Genomic DNA, 16,866 nt, shown 5'->3' with positions numbered 1-16,866 from the left:
AATATTCATTTCATTTTTACACTTTATTATTATCAAATGTTTATATAAGATACTTGAAAATCCTTATAAAAAAAAATATATATATATATATATATATATATATATATATATATATATATATATATATATATATTCATTATTTCTCTCTTTGATAGTAATAATGCAAACTTTTGGTTTATACACTGCTTTATTGTTCGTTTGGTGTTTTTTTTTACTGTTTTAGGTTCCTCTCTTTAATTGGTCCTGCATTTATGTAAATATATTCTCCACATATCTAATAAACACCAGTTATATCAGCCACCAATCCTTCAGAAACAGGGACTTTGTAGAAGTACTACGCGGTGACAGTTTCATAATACCACTGCGCTGAAATGTGCCACTCAGGCTGTTAAAATCAAACTGAAATGTTCAGGGATCTTGTTAAAAATAAACCCGAATCTATCGTTTCTAACAGTAGGATCCTTTAGAAGGATATTCGATCTATTTAAGGGCCTTATGGTTCTCAGATAAGAACGGGCCGCTCAAATAAGAGCTGAGATGAAGTGTTGCAATTGTACTCTCCTGTCTCACTCCTGTCTCACCTCAGAGTGTGTGTGATTGTGTGTATACCTGTGTTAATGCTCCCGCAGATAAGAACAGACCAGATGAATAAGCTGAAAGTATCACACTCCTCCAGAATAACCTCTACTCTGTGTGTGTGTGTGTGTGCTAATGTCTCACAGATAAGAAAGGAACTCTTGAACAAAAGCGCAGAAGCAGCTCAAGGATATCAGGAGTACAGACTATCAGCTCAGCACTGGAATGCAAAGATGCAAACGCTGTGAAAAATGGTGCGCTCAAATGCAAACTGACACGCATATCCACCACTCGCTTACATGTGCATGGAAAAATAAACACACTGGCTCATGCTTTTACAAACCGATCTTTCGAAAAATTTAGTTGATACTGAGAAAATAATGGCTATGTGTCACATCACTGCTCTGGATTATTTTTCCCCTTGTTTTTTGAAACAGATGCAAAGATTAAATTCACTAGACGTGTGGAGGGTAAGTCAGAGTTCTTCTGTGTTTCCATCATGCAACAGTAGGCTAGCTCTAAGTGGGCTAAGCGTAGTAATAAGGCTGCCTTAATAATTATAAACTGTAATGGTGAAGTGGCTATAAAAGTGATTCATCTGTAACTACTTCTTCAGATTAATGATGTTGTTACAGCATTTTTTCGTATAGTAACACCGTAATGCATTGAAGTAAATATTGAGCATTCAACCTGAACTTGAATATTGATAATACAAACCAACATTCAAATAGGAATTTGACATTGGCATATATGATTTAAGGCCAATGCAATTTAAAATAGCACATATGGAATATAAATAAGCACTTGGTGGACATATATGTCATGCACATGAGCACCTGGCATTATGGTTCAGTGGGTTTTAGTGGACCTGTGTTCATATTTGTTATCGCAGACATATCCAAACACTGTTGGTTGTATTTCAATACTACATTAATAAAGACATACCATTAGACATACCTAGAGGTGATGGGTGAAGCAGCTGTAACAGGAAGGAAGCTCTACTAGTGAAGGAGTTGAGGTAGCTGTAACAGTGAGGTGGCTATAACAATGACAGTTGGCTATAACAGTGTGGTAGCTAAAATTGAGGCAGATATAATAGTTGTTTATGATAGCTTTATTGGTTAAGGTAACTGTAACAGTGAGGCAGTTGTAACACTGAGAAGGCTGTAAAGTGGCTGTAACAGTTAGATCCTGTAACAGTGAGTGAGGCACCTGTAACAGTAAATGAGCTGTAACGGTTAGATGCTGTATCAATAAGAAGGCTGTAACAGTGGGGAGGTTGTAACTGTAAGATGCTGTAACAATGGCGATTCTGTAACAATAAGAGACTGTAACAGTGAGGATGCTGTAACTGTGAGGACGCTGTAACTGTTAGATGCTGTAACAATAAGAGGCTGTAACAATGGGGATGTTGTAACAATAAGAGACTAACAGTGGGGAGGTTGTAACTGTAAGATGCTGTAACAATGGCGATTCTGTAACAATAAGAGACTGTAACAGTGAGGATGCTGTAACTGTGAGGACGCTGTAACTGTTAGATGCTGTAACAATAAGAGGCTGTAACAATGGGGATGTTGTAACAATAAGAGACTAACAGTGGGGAGGTTGTAACTGTTAGATTCTGTAACAATAAGAGGCTGTAACAGTGAGGCAGCTGAAACAGTTAAATGCTGTAACAATAAGAGGCTGTAACATTGAGGCGACTGTGACAGTTAGATGTTGTAACAATAACAAGGCTGTAACAATGGGGACGCTGTAACTGTTAGATTCTGTAACAATAAGAGGCTGTAACAGTGAAACCGTAATAGCTGCATTTGTTGACATATTTCAGAGAGTAGTTATTAGGCACCTTGTGAGACTGTTGTTTATGTTTCAGACACACCATCGCCCATGTGTGTGTGAGCGGCAAAGGATCGTGACGTCATCATGGGTTGGTCACTAATCAAACAGCAGTTTTTAGCTCTTTTTATCAAGCGTTTCCACCATGCCCGCAGAAGCCGGAGAGGAATCATCGCTCAGGTAAAACCATCAGACGCATCAAATACTCCGTAAAGACCCTCTTTCACCCGTTTTCCTTCTTCATGTCAGTCTCTCTCTATTTTACATTCTGCAGCTGTGTGAATTTAATCGGTTTAGGCAGGTCTGAGTTTCAGCGTCAATCCAAGCACAACTGTTTTGCACCAAATGCACTGGCCCATCAAAAACAAGCATGAGCTCATATCAGTTTGGGCTCAAATGTGTTGAATATTTCCTACAACTCCTGCAGTCCTTAAACGCACTCATAGCTAGCTGAGAACGAATGGGTGTATACGAGTAATTCCATGCAGTGAACATTAAAATAATGTAAAATGAATCAAAATTCCAGCTACCGCATGGTTTCTGAAGGCTGTATGTACAGTATGTAATTACAGGCTGTGTAATGTTCTCAGCCCTTGGTCAAATAACCTGCATCACTGTGCATATTTTCATTTTCTGTATTGGCTGAGGCTCGTCACCCTGGTTTTCTCAGGGAAGATGTCCCATTGTTTTCTCCTTCATTATTCCCGATGCGTTCCGACTCTGGCACATTTACATTTTCCTCAGTGTAAACAGAGAGTGTTTGAATTGGGTGTTTGAATTAATTGGACAATCACGGAGTGTAATTAATCAGCTGGAGTGAAGCCGTGTCGTTGACTCCTATGCAGCCTGTCTCTCCCTCGCAGGTTTTGTGTGCACTGGTTTCGCTCCGTCTGTCAGCGGAGGATGGAATGAAAGGAGAACATTTGGAGAGATAGCAGAGTGGAAGAATGGAGAGAAATTAATTATGCTGAGAATGAAGGGTGACAGTGCCAGTTTTTGAAAGTGTTTAATCTAACCCTTTTACACATTTAACTAAGCCAATACAAGCACATGACACCCGTTTGCTGGAGAGAGAGAGGGAAGAGAGGGGCAATGCGCTAAAATCTTGAGCCACTTTGACACAAACCTGCATCTCATTCATGTGCTCCAACATTCAGTGAATTTCATTTAGTCCTGTATTAATTGTGCACTTAAACTCCCTCAAGTGCAGATGTATTGAAAATGTTTGTCTCCCTGTGTGTGTGTGTGTGTGTGTGTGTGTGTGTGTGTGTGTGTGTGTCAGGTTGTAATGCCAGCGTTTCTTCGTGTGTTTGGCTCTCATCTTCTCACTGATTGTTCCTCCGTTTGTTGAATATCCCAGTCTGGAGCTTCAGCCCTGGATGTATGGAGCTCATGAAATACCTTCTACAGAGTACACACACACACACACACACACACACACACACACACACACACTAACTTGGTTAAATGTGACCCCATATTGTGTATTAATTTATTATTTAGGGCGCCATCAACAAAATGTCAATTCAAATAAGTAATTATTCATTTTTAACAAAGAAAAACTATGCTAATTTCAACATTTAGTAGTATGTTATCTAAATCAAACATTATCAATTGTTAATATTATTATTATCTGACCTTACATGAAATACAATGTTGTTAACTAATGTTAACAAAGATGAATAAATCCTCTAATTAACAAACTGTTCATTGTTAGTTAATGTTAACTAATGTTAACTAATGGTGCAGTACCAAACAAAGTCTGTTGTTCAAAAAGGATGCATTAAAAGGATTAAAAGTGCCAGTAATGTCGCAAACGATTTCTGTTAAACGAATGCTGTCCTATTCATCAGAGAATAATTAAATGTGAAAAATTAACACAGTTAATCACAGTTCCACAAAAAAAAAAAAATATTGGTCTGTTTTCAACATTGTTAATAATCAGATTGTCTCTTGAGCAGCAGATCAGTATATTACAATGATTTCTGAAGGACCATGTCACTGGAGAAATGATGAGGAAAATTCAGCTTTGATCACAATGACACAGAAAACTATGTTAAATGATAAAGTGTCATATGTATTTTTGTTAAAAAAAAATGCAGCCTTGGTGAGCAGAACGGACATTTTTTCAATGTTTTTTAAACTGTACTATACACATAAAGCTAATTACGTTATACGATCTCATTTCCATGGTCAAAAACGAGTTTGTTTGTGTGCTGTAGTTTTGATGATCCTGGTGTAGATCAGGTGGAGCGAGTAAAGAACGCTCTGATCCGTTCACCGGGATTTGGGACACGCTGCATGAGCACCAACCCCATCCCGTAAGTATCTCTCTCAAACACACACACACACACACACACACACACACACACACACACACACAGGTGTAGCGGCTGACCGTGTGTGTCCTGTTCCTCCTTCAGTAAATTGCCGTGTAACCGGGCGGGGAGGCACTGATTGGTTCACTCCCGCGGTGGATCCGTCCATCACTGAGATCTTCGAGAAGGGGGAACTGGAGCATGGAGAACCCGTCTCCAGACTGTCAGTGTAGCACACCACAGCGCAGCATCATGCTCCCAGACTGCCCGCCGGGGCCGGCGGTTTACCACCACCGCAGGTCACTCACACACACACACACACACACACACACACACACACTGGCCGCTGGCTGGAGTTATATTGCCAATTACGCTGTGCCCGTTGCTGATGCAGCTTTATGCCAGAGGCTTCGCTTGGTTTTGTCCCACTGCAATTGTGTTAGCAGCACTGTGGCTAAGAAAGCGGTGTATGTACTAGCCCTGCTATATCACCACGTCAAATGTACATTTCTAAGATCTAAATGATCTAAACCCGTTAAACCCGTTATCACCACTCTTTTTTTTTAGAAGTTATCACAGTACAGATGTCTACCTTTCACCATTTTTGCTGTGAAATCTACAGATTTATAAAGTAACTTGATATCAATATAACACTTGTGTTCATTTTAACCAATGCGATAAAACCCTCTTGTTGTCAGTTTGACCCACACTTGATTTTTAATCTGCTTAAAATACTAAATTCAGCAAATATTACTCATTTAGGGTCCACGGGTCATGCAACGTTTACAAATCAGATGGGCGCTCCTGGTTTCTCACGCAAGGTGCCAAAAATCAACACTTGTGAAAGACGCTAAGAAAAAGCTTGTCAAACACTAAACTTTCAAACTCAAAAATCAGGAAAGTTCACTGTTCACGCACAGACTGCGTTTAATGTGTGTGGATTGTATCGTATAGAGGCATGTCTTGTCTATCTTCTCTGAACAGAAACTAATGAGCTAAGTAAATAAACGATCAACGGTTTCACGGCAGAAGGAGCATTGTTCATCCAGGTGAAACCTGAACTCGTGACACACTCATTCATTATCATATGTGTACGTTTAGTCTGTAGCATCTCCTGAATCTCTCAGACTGAAGTTCTGTCGACGTGTCAGCAGAAATGCAAATCACTCCTGCATAGCGCTGAGTTTAAACTTAGACTCTCCTCTGATTTCTCTCGGTAAACAAGCTTTCTCGGTGTACATGCTGCTGAAACACACACACACACACTCAGCTGACCCAGTTTGAAAACATTTACCCAAGTACTGGTTTTACTGAACTAAGGGAAGAGTCCTACACACACACACAGGAGATGTTTTGTCTTGAAACATAATCATTGATGTTTTTGGATGATGGAAGCTGGATGAATCTTATCCGCCGCCTCAGGTTTCAGATGCATCAAATGCTGCTTTAATTAGACCAGCAGCAAACACACACACACACACACACACACACACACATGAAAACCCTGAGGGTTAGGTGTGGGAAAAAATCCTTTAAATCGTTTTTTTCTGCTGTAATAACACAAAACAGATTTTCAGCACAGTTCTCAATTTCATATTTTTAAAATAAAATTAAGTTAATTTCATGTAATTAAGGTGTTTCAAGGTCAGCATAAAAAAAGATAATAATAGGCCTAATAATTTTTGACTGACAATTAGCACGTACTGTCAGCTTATATGACATATTATTAATTTAATTTTAAGATTAAAAGTTAACTTTTAACTGTTTTCTTTTTAAATCGTGATTGAATATTCCACGTTGGTAAAAAAATAAATAAATAAATGAAGTTAAAACTTCAGATGCTGTTAAATGGAATCTTCAAATATTACAAAAATGTTTGTTACTTCATGCATTTTTATGCAAATTATTAATGATTTGATAATAGAAAGGCAAGAGTTGAAGCATGAGTTTAAAGGTCGACTTTTTGATCAATAATACTAAAAGAAATTTTACTTTCTAAAAAGTCTAAACTATCAATCAGACGACAGAAGGCTTGTAGCAGATTGTGTGCAAAAGGTTTAACAGCGAAGTTTTGATCATGTTGATCGCCTTGGAAATTTGCATATTAAATATGATACAGTAGGATTTATAAGGTTAAAAGATTATTTCAACAGAAAACAGAGAGCAATATGGTCTTCTGTTTAAATACACAAAACAGTGAAGTAGACTTTAGAAGACACTTCTAAAGACACTTCCGTGGGATTTTTCAAATGCACTGGGCAAAATCTAACATGTAGGTAGGTTCAGAGACAGATGAACGCTAATCTATCAACTATTCATCACAGTGATAAATATTTATTAAACTGGATCTGCAAGTTTCATAAGCCTTAGACTCAGTAAACTGCAAACTTTTCCCCAAATCACATTTCCAAACTTTCACTTCGACCCTCAAACCATTCTTTCTGGGTTGTTGATAGAAATCAAAGACCGCTCGTGGTTTGAAAAGAAATAGCCATTGACTTCCAGAGTATAGAGTTAAACCATGGCTGCCAGCAACATTTTCTGTTATACCAATATCTTATTTTGTGTCTACAGACATCACATATGATGATTTGTAGAGAGAAACAGATCATTTGAGGCAGTACTCAAGTAAAATCTTCGTGTAAACTCCATAAACTCAAATAAAGCAGTCCATGCGATTCGTGTGGTATATATTGCGTCTCCTGAAGCCATACAGAAGCTTTCGTAAGTAAAACTGGCGTTATTTATGAATCTTTTTTAAATGGAAAGATTTCTTTCAGTAGGTAATGTGCATATCATGCCTCTTTATTACGACCCTTTTTACGATCTGAAAATCACTGCACTGAAATGCTAAACGGCATCGCATTATCCCAGCGACACTTTTCAAACACCTTCCACGCTCTTTTGTGTCATGCACGGGCAATTTATGTTGCTGTAAACTGTATTTCATGCAAACGGCTCCGTGAAAGAGTTTTGATTGATTATTTCTTGCTGTAGCGCTAACCACGAACACACGGGCTCTCTTTGATCGGCTATCAGACTCATTCTTCATCCGCTCTCTTTCTATCTGTGTCCTTTGATAAGTGAAAGAGAGAGGCGAGACGCACCACGCGTGTTTCTAATGAATCGCTGGTTTCTATGACGATGACAGGTCAGCGGTGTCGTTAGGTGTTCATTAGCGTGTGTTTTACCTGCAGAACTGTGGAGTTTTAAAGGAACAATAATCAGTCCGCTGGCCTTCTCTGTACAATTTTTCTTTATATATGAAACACACAACAAAGCCTTTTCTATTTTTTTTGTCTCTTGTACATCTTCACTCGTATTATCCACAACTGTAATGTTTGTTATGCTTCAGTATATATATATATATATATATATATATATGACTATGATTTTAGTTTAGTAGTTTAGTCATCCACCTTGTCATAAGTTTATTTTTAGTCAAGTATTATTGATAGATTATTACATTAATTCATATGTCTTAATTGTATAAATGTTGATATTTCATTTAGAACTTGGGTTGGTTTTGCAACGGTCAGAACAAAAACAACAGACGGACTTATTGAAAATGCTAATTTATTCTCTGCCAGCAGGTGGATTATAGATCCATGTGTAAACAGAACAGCAGTCAAATACATGCAACTACTGCAACATTTGGCTGTCTTGCTGAGAGTGAAGAAAGAATTTAACCGTTTTGACGACTGCCATTTCCATGTTTATTTGATTTTAACTAAACTATACGCTGTTTCTGCTCTTTGTTTCTGCTTTAGAGCGTGCTGTCGTACAGTGTTGTAACTGACGTAATATTTACAAGCTCTTTTAGGCGTGTTGTTGTCCTTTGTGGAGTTAATAAATGGGGTTGTTGCTGAAATGAGAAGTAAAGCTACGGTTAAGAATTCTTTTACTGTTATTCTCTTGTACCTCAAATACAGACAAAGACATTTTTGGTGCAAATTCATTCTTAACAACTAGTTGGGTTCGGTTACACCCTGTACAGTTTTTTTGAATGCAGTTTTTCAAGAGTTGATATGGTTATCACTCCAATATTTTCGTGAATTATATGTGTACAGAACATGATTAAGGAGTACAGCAGATACTGATTATATAAATCTCAGTTTTAGCCTTATATCTCCAACAATGACTTAGTAAAATGAGATTTAAATAATCCAAACATGTAATGCCATACAAGCCAATAATAATTGATTCCTCAAAGCCTGATGTTCAGATTTGAGAGATGTCTGGAGAATCAAGTGCATTTCTTGTAATCCAGTACATATTAACGATATCAAAGTTACTTGTATATTTGCTTATTAAAAATTTGGATTTAGGCATCCTTTTTTACAGTGTATATACATACAGGATTATATGATTATGCATATTATCATAAACAATTCCTCCACATCGTTGCATTCTTTTTATATTCCTGAATGTAATTTGCTCATTTCTGACTCTATCGTGTATGTATTTGCGATCATGAACATATCCATTGCTACGGCACTCCAGCTTCTGTCCAATATTTAGCTGTTAGATCCGTTGGCAAAGCCCTTTGATTAATTTTGCGTGAGAGGAGAGCAGGAGATGATGACAGATGATGAAGATTTGATGTGATATCTAGCAGGCTGCAGTCATTTGCGAGGGCTGAGAAATAGACTTAATTGGAAAGAACAAAGACCGCCCATGAAACAGTTTGATGAACATGGTTTTGAAATATTTCCTATTGAGATTTGAGGCAGGACACAGCAGAGGGCTGGACCTCTTTATGTTACAGCCATGAACCATGATTTCCTCTTTGATACTGGTATTAATCTGATGCAGGAAATTTAGCACAGAATTGCTAGCAGAAGTAAAAGCGTTCCCTACATGTATTTGTAGGGCAATGCATTTTGATCTATATTTTATAAACTGGTATGTGCTTTGTTGAAATAACTTGTGTTCAACAGCAAAATCTCTGGTTAAAAACTACTGTGGCTGTAATTCATGTTGTAATGTTGTAATTCACCTCGTGGCTGGATGTTTAGGTTTGTAGGTTAGAACTCTTTAACAGACTTTTAAAACCACAATAGGGACAAATAATAACGAGGAGAAACATTCCCTCTGAAGAGAGTTCAGCTGCTGTAAATCAAATGTGATTGGTTGGAATGAGAATGCACAAAGTGTTATCTTCAAGCAATGTTTGTCTTCTGTTGGGGATATTTTTGAGCAGGAATGGAATAAAAGCGACTGAGTAATGTTGGTTTGACAGATGTGGACTAAAGCCACTGTTTTGATTTTAAAAAGTAAAAGCATTATTGGAATGGTTCAGTTCCCGTTCTGTGAATCAGTGTCAAAATAGGTGTTCATTATACAAATCACAAGCCTCCGACAATGCAAGCCTGTGTGTGTGTGTGTGTGTGTGTGTGTGTGTCAATGTCTCCAGAGCACTTTCATTTTGGCCAGTTTCTGTTGGAACAGAGTGTGTGTCATTAGTTTTCACACCCCTCCTGAATCTCACCAGAAGAAACTCACACCTTATTGTTTCCAGTGTGTTATTCTGGTTTACATTTGGAGGGAGATGTGTGTGTGTGTGTGTGTGCAACTTGTTATGTGCTACATTATGGGGACCAAATGCCTTTACAAGTATAAGCGAAACCTGAACTTTGTTTGACATTGTGAAAAAAAAAAAAAACATTGAGAAAAAGTATTTAAAATGGTAAAGGATGTTTCCTCTCTGTCAGTCATTACGAGCCGGATTCGTTCTGATTAAGAAGAAAATGCCAGTGAAATTTGCTTAGTGGTATGTGTTCACCTGCAGGCCCCTCCTCAACATACAGGTTTTAAAGAAGCTTCGGAGCCGAGCGCTGTAGGATTGCGAGTGAAAGAAGAGAAGCGGTTCTGGGTGGAGTTAAGACACAATCAGCAATTCCAGTTTGACTAAATCAACATATTTAAAGTTTCCCGACAGAACTTTTACTTGTGTGTGTGTGTGTGTGTGTGTGTGTGTAATGGTTGTATCTGGTGTGTGTTTCGTTTAAACAGAGAACTCAGAACACCACAGACACCTGCAGAACCTCACGGCCCAAACATGACCGACTTCCTGCTCAGAGCTACCAGAAATCAGGAAATATCGGTAGCGACACACTGCATTGCCATGGCAAGTGAAGAAAGCGAAATAAGATCAAAGCAGCATGATTGCCAGCGTGTGTGTGTGTGTTATTGTGCAGGTATGTTGGATCTCCACGTCGGCGTCGAACTCACAGGTCAAACTCAATGAATCTGACACTTACGCGGCGTGATCGCGGCGACTTCAGATCATTGCTCGGGCATCTCACAGGTGAGAGCGACTGCCCACCTGCCTCCAGAAAGCCCTGCTCAAGCCAAGCATCCACGGCGGTTCTGATCTGAGCCTCAGCCTCAGCCTCCTCACAGAGATCTGACTTTTCCGCTAATATGCTCTGCGTTTTAACTTGGTTTCGGAATTGCATTCAATATAAATTCATAAGAAAGCTTCAGAAATTAGTGTTGTTTCTTTTTGACAGCGCTGCTGATTAAAACCAAATTATCACAGTTTTATTGTAGTATCGTAATAATGTGCATCTGTTTATTACAGCTTTTTTAATCCACATTCATTTTCGTAACAAGTAGCGAAATTACCATTAGCTACGCTCCAATAATTTCTTCTGATATTTGCATATATGTTTTATCACTTGAAGTATCAAAACATGGCGACTCCATCTAATATATGCATGAGCAGCTTGAGCGCCAAGATCGCGGAAGAGAGTGTGTATTATTTCATCGCTTTTTAATGCCGGTGTGAAGCTTTTCAGCCTTTGAAGCATTTCTAAATGCTTGTGAAATTCACCAGCTCTCGGCTCAGCGTAGTGCCGCTATCAAATATGGAGATCATGTTTTTCCTACACTGCAGTTGTGCTGAATTTTTAATACTGAAACGGATATCTGTTGCTCTCCTGAAGTTTCAGTAACTGTTCATTCTCTTTAATAACTCCCTCATATACTGGCTGTAACGTCTGTATGCTACTAGAATCAACCTGGCTTACAGGACACCATTACTAGTTAAATCCTCTGAGCAACATTGATTCCAATATTTGTAGCTAAACATGATTCTAACTTGTTTGATAAACAATACTGAAGTCGTTCATGCATGTTCTCTCAATTCAAGTCTTTACCATTTATACATGGCGATTGACATTATGATATTCTGACAATATTTCTGTGCACGGCAAAAAACTTTTATTCAACTGGTCAAAAGCTGACAGCGAGCATGCACATTATGTAAAAAAATGCTGCTCTTATGAGCTTTCCATGCATCCAGTAATGCTGTAAAATCAAATGCATCGCCAGTTTCCTAATTATTCAACGTACAGCTGTTTAAACATGATAATAATCAGAAATGTTTTGTTGAGCTTTGCCGATCACTATATTATAATGATTTAAAGGATCATGTGACACTGAGACGCTGGGTAGTGATGTGAAAAATTCAGCATTAATCAAAAGTGGTATTTTACAGCATTTGTTTATAACAAGTCTTTAGTTTGTTGACAAAAAAAAAAAAATATTTTTAAATAGTGACCCACTGACATTTATATAGAACACTTTCAGTATTTCATTGGTGCGCATATCTAAATAAAATATCTAAAATACAATAAATGGTCGGTCTGTTCTGTCTTTGAAATGTCACATTTACATTAAACATAAAATACGTTGAAAGCAAACATAGCACAGATGCGTTGCATTACAAGCACACAATGTCTCCCTTCAAATGAAAGCAAATGTTTTCATATTTTTGAGAATAAACGTGTTTCTGTAAGCAACTGATTGTTTAAATAGGTATTCGAGCACAGAACGAATATGTGCTGTCCTTTCTTGTAGTGACAACGCTGAAGCCCACTTCTGGCTGTAAATGCTTGTTGAGATGCTCTTGGCCCGTACGTGCCAGAGGTCGGGCGTCTGATGGGATTTTTAATATAACCTGGCGCTCGCGTGATGGGCGACCGTAATGCTAATATGCGCAGGACATTAACGCATCTCACTCCTCATTCAGACCCGGAGAAGATTTTGGCACCTTCGAAGAAGAGTGTGCGTGTGTGTGTGTGTGTTAACGCATTAGCATTAGCGTCGATATCTCAGTCTTGTGAATCTCCGAATGACGCTGCTGTGTGAAAAGTCCTGCTGCCTACCTAGTCCGCGTTTTAAGCAGAAAGACACGCACTCTGAAGCTCTGTTGCTCTTAACATTAGCGAGTGATGTTTCTATATCACAGAATACAGTGCGGCCAGTTGTTTTGGGCGTGACATCTGTTATCACGTTTATTCAGCGCTTACCAGCTCAGTTCTTTCAGTTCTTTCGGTTTAACACTACTTTTTGGAGAAAATAACATTACACACATTTTCTAACAAGTTTTTTTGACTCAGTATGTACAATGGTGGGTGTTTATCACGTGTTATGTACATGAAGAATGATGAGTGAAAAATACACCACGTTTGAGATCTGCTTGACTATGCACTTTCTCCAAACTGCATTTATTCATTATGAACTGTATTGGTTAAGAATAATGTTTGCTGCATGAATATGTTCTTCTAATTGATTTCTGTGACATAGCTAATTTTCATATCAGTCTTGGTGTCACATGATCTTTCAAGAAATCGTATTATATAATAGGTTGTTCCTGCTCAAAGAAATATTTCAGATTATTATCAATGTATAAATATTTATATAATCTTCAAGGATTAACGAATTGAATTATCAAGTACAAAAGAGTAGCAGCATTTTACTGTTACTTTTGATGATTGATTCTAATAAACTCTTAATTTTAATAGTTTATAGTTATTAAAGGATGGTTCTTCCCAAAATAGATATTCTGTCATTATTACTCTCCTCATGTCGTTCCAAACCTTAGACCTTCGTTCATCTTCAAGAACAAAATGACGATTTTCAGCCCAGTAGAAATCAGAAGCGAAACACTATTTTTTGTGGAGCTGGATCTGTAATCTGGGGACGAGCAGCCCTCTGATTTCATCAAAATATCTTCATTTGGTGGAAGGTGACGAGGTCTTACAGGTTTGGAAGCATTGGTCAAGTTATCATTACTAAAACCTTGTAATCAGCGCTACAAGATCTAATGTTTTTTATTTTCTGTCTCGTAGTTTAGTAAGAGACCGGCGGTTTTCGAGACCATCCGGTTGTTTCTGGTGTGAGTTGGGAACTCAAGGGCAATGTAGTGGCTCCAACTTGGTACTTACAGGATGCTGGTACCTTTACGCTACATCAGGAGTTTATTGAATTTCCGTTTGTCCAACTTACTCAAACAGTTTAACTATATGTATATATTTCGCAATAATATGTATTAGACATTACCTGTGTGTGTGTGTGTGTGTGTGTGTGTGTGTAGACAGTTCTAACCGGGCTGGCATTCGCTCGTGTCCTTCTAAGCCGTGGCCAGTAACAGTATCCTTGAGGAAATCTTCCGGAATGTGGCCGGAGGAGAAGACTCACCAGGGCAGCTCTCACTCAAGGCTGTGGACACACACACACCACACACACTACAGTCACAACACCACACACACACGCCACCAGTCTGGCACACACACACACACACACAGTCTGACACACACACACACACGCATACAGTCACCTTACACTGTTACACACACACACATATATACACACATATACAGTCCTGTGCATACCTATACATATACAGTCTGGCCTTTTACACTGTGCTACTCTAACACACACACACACACACACACACATGCATACTGATCACACACACCACACACACATATATACACTCATACACTCATAACACAAACACCTCATACATCTAGCATACACACACACACACACAACCAGTCACAACACAAACACACCCCAACCAGTCCTAACACACACTCACACACACACATACAGTCACTTTACACACACACACACATACACACCTTGGTCAACACACACACATACGCCACACACATCTCCCCACAACACCACACACACCTCAGACACACACATACACAGGCATACGGTCCTGCCCACCACACATGCACACACATACATGCAGACACACACACTCACAAAACCCTACACACACACACACACAGTACAGTTTGTGGTCGTGTCTTACAAACCACCAATCCTTACAGGAAGCTTGCTGTTCTAGTCTTCCAGTACCACTGAGAAAGGGGAGTGGTTTTTTTATACTCTAAGTTCATTTCAAACCCATGACGTGCGTGGTATTGGAGTGAATAATTAGGCCAGCAGGCGGCTGGCGGGGTAGATGGTTTGACAGCAGGGTGAGGAGATGATGCTCCTGCTGTGACCTCTCTTCCTCTGTCGGGGAGTAATCCCAGTGCTGGACTCATTTCACCTTCCCACTCGTGATCAGAAGATCAATCCATTCCCTGTAAGCTCGTGCAGGGGTGGCGTGCCAATTTCCCAAGTGCTGCGTGGTGGGTTATGGGCGAGGTTTAATAAGTGTGACCACTGAGCCGTTTCTCAAGCTCTATCTCTGTGTTTGATGATGTAGTAACTTCTCAGAATATCGTGTTCTTTTAAAACCCCATTTTTCCACAAATATATAAAGGCTTGGTAGAACAGGTCTGGAGTCAAGGGCCACCCAATAGATATAACTATTTAAAAGCTTGCAGTGAGCATCTTCAAAATAATAATTCTACAAATCCTGAGTTAATTAGCTTTTATTCACTTTTTTTTTGCTAATTTTTGTTGTGCCTTAGTTAGTTGGTTTATTTTATATGTGTTGTAGGGTTTTGCTTCTGATTGTTTTTATGTTTTAATATGTTGGTGAATTATAGTAACCAGCTATTTAATGAGTATTTTTTTTCATCACGTTATGTAGGCTGAACTATTATTTGATCAGTGATTTATCTGTTGATAATTAATTTTTATTAATCAGATTTAGCATAATGTCTGTGCAACACACGACTTTCTCTTAATAAATTCTTCATTTAACAGCATTAATAATAGTTAGTAAGAACTCAGCTTCGAACCCTGCGTCTTCAAATGACTTAAAAAAAACATTATTAGGCCATACCTTAAGTATTGTCAAGCTTAAAAACAATGCAAAAATGCATTGCAAAAAAAATAAAAATTAACAGAGGGTTATCGTTTGCCAACCAGGCACGTTTATTTTTAATTTGTAGGAAGCAAAAGGCGACTTGGTTTCTTTATGCCGTCTGTTGACTCACGCTGATACGATGTACTTTAACCTGCGCACATCCACAGAATTGCACTAATTTTTGAAAAACAGGCCCGGTCTCCAACACACAGCGGTCCAGCACTGAGCCGACGTGAGAAAGGACTGGATCGTGTAATCGTTTCACACTAAAGTGAATGTCTAACAAGACCCCGCGACACCAGCGGGCGATGGTGGTGTGATCTGCGATGATCTTCGCCATGTCCTTCATCCCGGCCCGGCAGATCACTCTTCCTCATCCAGGAATGTGATCAGTAAATCAACACCTGCAGTTCATTGAGTCCAACCACCGTTTACTGGCTGTTGTTCGCCTGGGACATGGTGAGGCTTCAGTTGAATGGGGCGAGCTAAAAAGCAGAATGCGATAATGAGTAAAACTCTAACAAACTAGATCTGTTTCCCATGAATCCTGTTCTGAATCTGGTTGAATCTGGGCAATGAAATAACAGAGAGATCAGTTTCACCTTCATAATAATCACCATAAATCAATTAATGGGAGATGAAAGAGGGCTTCATGCGTGTAAGGTAAATAAATAACAAGAGCATAGAAACTTCCATAATTTGTTTATTTAAAAAAATAACAACAGCTCAGTTTAGCAAAAATAATAATAATAATCAATTAAGTAAAAAAAAAAAAAAAAAAATATATATATATATAACCCCTGTATATATATATATATATATCTTTATATATATGACCAAACTAATGTATCAAGATTGTATTTGTGTCATATTCTTCATTTTTAAACATTTTACGATAATAACGATAATATCAGTAATTATAATTGTATTTTTATAGTGCTGTATTTACTAGTTATGGTGGCTCAATATCTTATTAAAGAGTGGTGTTTAATGCCATTTTGCAATTCAAATGTAGATTATAACGTTACAGACTTGCAAGGACACTCAGAATGGGAGTGTGTGAAT

The 16,866-nt window shown here is 38.4% G+C and overlaps 1 protein-coding gene across 1 annotated transcript in view; it reads right to left on the bottom strand.

Annotated features, from left to right (window-relative positions):
* LOC122348901 (receptor-type tyrosine-protein phosphatase S) overlaps nt 1–16,866 on the bottom strand; it is an 819,186-nt gene that overhangs the window by 343,497 nt on the left and 458,823 nt on the right.

The sequence above is a fragment of the Puntigrus tetrazona genome, chromosome 7 (genome assembly GCF_018831695.1).
Source record: "Puntigrus tetrazona isolate hp1 chromosome 7, ASM1883169v1, whole genome shotgun sequence".
NCBI classification, from domain to species: Eukaryota; Metazoa; Chordata; class Actinopteri; order Cypriniformes; family Cyprinidae; genus Puntigrus; species Puntigrus tetrazona.
This window is presented reverse-complemented; position numbering and strand designations above follow the sequence as displayed.